A 3,328-nucleotide genomic window follows, 5' to 3' on the forward strand; every position below is an offset into this window, starting at 1 on the left:
TTCTGCCACTGGGCTGCGCACAGGACTCCGGTCTGCGCTGCAGCAAATGTTTCTCATCAACAAACAGCCCAGGGAATCTGGAGGGCCTGAGAAAGGGATGGATGAAATGAGGGGGCTCAGGGAGAGCAAGGATGAGGAAAGGTGCGAAGGGCAGCCGCCGGCGAGTCTAAGAGTCCGGGACCAGCGAGGAGAAGAAACACAGAGAGGCTGAAACAGGCTAGGAAAGAGAGCAAGGAAGGAAAAGTTAATTTAAAGAACAAAAAAGGGTAACGACCAAGGTGGGGGACTGAGAAATGAAAACGGAATAGGGCCTCTACGCTCTTCTTTGAAAGTCAGGGAACTAGGAGTAAGAACAGCTTAACCTGCAAAGTAAGAAGGGGAGTTAAGGAGTCCTTTCTTTGCAGGCTCTTTTCAGGTGACACATTTCCGCTGTGCTGGGCCTGCCTCAGGATTTAGAAAGCACATAGTTCAGAGGCTGATGAAGGAGAATCTCTTGGTTCTCCTTGGATTAGCGGACACAAGTGACTATTTGTGCCCGATAGAAAAATCGGGTGTTTTTCATGTACATCTTTTCTTAACTGGAGCTCCAGAATACTCATCTCTACTCCATGTCACCCCAGGAATGCTTAAGCACTGTGTTGATGATGTCAGTAGTTGCTTTAAATGGATAGAAGAAAATTAATTATCCTAGAAAATTTTAGAGCTATGGTGTCACTGCCTCTCCATGGGTCGTCTATAAGACTTCATTTCACTTGACTGTGTTGGATGGAGTCTGTGCCACACCCAGAGAGCCACTGCAGAAGCAATGAATGAAAGATTTCTAATTTCCTCTGTACCGTCTGTCTCCTGACCTAGACAGTATATTCAATCCCCAAATTCCACTAAGTAATGAAAGAAAAAGTGTTTTAAATCTTTACAGGTCTTTGGGTGCCATTGCTTGAATCATATTATTTTAGAGTCTGCAGGACTGGGTCACATCAGCTAAAGCCAAGATTCTGAAGAATTGTTAGAGGGAAGGATTCTCCTTAAAGGTTAACTGTAAGAAATTTTAGAAATTTAGAGGCATGATGCCTTCATTTAATGCATTAGTATCTTTTACACTTAAAGTACTGTCTTGTATTATATTTTAGGAATGAATATAGGAAGTGCCTGTGTTTATTTGATGTAACATTTGGGAAAAGAAGAGAAAGAACTGATTAATGTGGAGTTCTTACAAGGGCTCAGTTGGTAAAGACTTCTTGAAATATGTATTACCTTTACTCCTTCAAGTATCCTTTTATTAGATGTCACCAAGTGCCTGTATTTGGAGTTTGAGGATGACATTTAATAATCCCTGCAATAACATCAGAGTGCTTTTCTTCAGAGTGTTTCTCTAAGTTCTGAATTTTGCTTTTAAATACGTCTTTTTGTTGTTGTTATTCATCCACTTTTCTGTTATATTTCACTACAAATTGTCATGACAAAAAACAACCTAAACAATTGTGAGTAACTGGATGTCACAAACCATACATTTGTCAGTTTAAAAGGCTTTAGTTTTTCAAGTCAAGTGAGATTTGAAATGCTTTCCTTTTTGTCTTTTCTGTCAATGTAAAAACCAAACTGTAATGATATTATTGTTTCTCTTATAAGAAGATAATAAAGTAGATCACATAAAATTTAAATTGAAGTTAACTGAAATTAAAATTTCAAAACCCAAAAAGCCATTAAATTCATCACTTCCTGGGAAAATAGTCTAGCTCTCCTTAATGCATAGAGGTGATTATTAACCATTGTTCTAAAAAATGAAGAGTTGAGGTTTCATAGGATGAAATGCCACTATTAATTGAGGTGCAAAACAAGTTTTATTTTTCATCTAATCAGTATAATGACACCTTGGCTAATAATGACCTTGTCTATATTTTCCACTATATAGACCTAGATATTTTTCTCTATATCTATACCTACATGAATATACATATAGACATGCCTTCCTGTCATGCCTGTCTTTAAGGCAAATTCTTAAGATTTAATAAAAGAAAAAAAGTTTGGATTTGGCTAGGAAGGACAGCAAGTGGAGGCTGTGGCAAATGTTGTGCATTCATATATAACAGAAATGATAATCACAATGCTGAAGACAAAGCAGTGAAAAATAAAAATGGATCTGGTAATGGTACAGCTAACACCTGCACTTTTAATCTTGAATTTTTGGCCCTCCAAAAAATATTATATCTACTACTACTAAAACTATGCTATATATACTTACTACTATGATATTATATCTACTACTGTGGGCAAGGATCCCTTAGAAGAAATGAACTAGCCCTCATAGTCAACAAGAGTCCAAAATGCAGTACTTGGGTGCAATCTTGAAAATGATAGAATGAACTCTGTATGTTTCCAAGGCAAACCATTCATTATCACAGTAATCCAAGTCCATGCCACAACCACTAATATTGAACAAGCTGAAGGTGAATGGTTTTATGAAGACCTACATGACCTTATAGAATGAACATTAAAAAAAAAAAAGTCATTTTTGCCATAGGCAACTGGAATGCAAAAGTAGGAAGTCAAGAGATGTCTGGAGTAACTGGCCTGTTTGGACTTGGAGTACAAAATTTGGACTTGAAGCAGGGCAAAGGCTAACAGAAATTTGCCAAGAGAACACACTATTCATAGCAAATACCCTCTTGCAGCAACACTAGAGATGACTCTACACATGGTCAATACTGAAAACAGATTGTTTACATTCTTTGCAGTCAAAGATGGAGAAGCTCTACACAGTCAGCAAACACAAGATTGGGGGCTGACTGTGGCTCAGATCATGAACTCCCTATGGCAAAATTCAGACTGAAATTGAAGAAAGTAGGGAAAACCACTAGGTCATTCAGATATGACCTAAATTAAATTGCTTACAATGATCCAGTGGAAGTGACAAATAGGTTCAAGGGATTGGACTGAGAGACAGAGTGCCTGAAGAACTATGGACAATGGTTAGCAGCATTCTACATGAGGCTGTGATCAAAACCATGCCCAAGAAAAAGAAATACAGAAAAGCAAAATGGTTCTCAGAGGTGGTGGTTGTTTAGTCGCTAAGTTGTGTCCAACTCTTACGATCCCAAGGACTGTAGCCCTCTAGGCTCTCTGCCCGTGGGATTCTCCAGGCAAGAACAATGGAGAAGATTGTCATTTTCTTCTCCAGGGAATTTTCCCATCCCAGGAATCTAACTTTGGTCTCCTGCATTGCAGGAAGATTCTTTACCAACTGAGCTACAAATAGGTGAGAAAAGAGGAGAAGTGAAAGGCAAAGGAGAAAAAGAAAGATATATGCATCTCTATCAGTTCAGTTCAG

The sequence above is a fragment of the Bison bison genome, unplaced genomic scaffold, assembly GCF_000754665.1.
Source record: "Bison bison bison isolate TAMUID 2011002044 unplaced genomic scaffold, Bison_UMD1.0 scf7180017864355, whole genome shotgun sequence".
In the NCBI taxonomy this organism is placed as follows: Eukaryota; Metazoa; Chordata; class Mammalia; order Artiodactyla; family Bovidae; genus Bison; species Bison bison.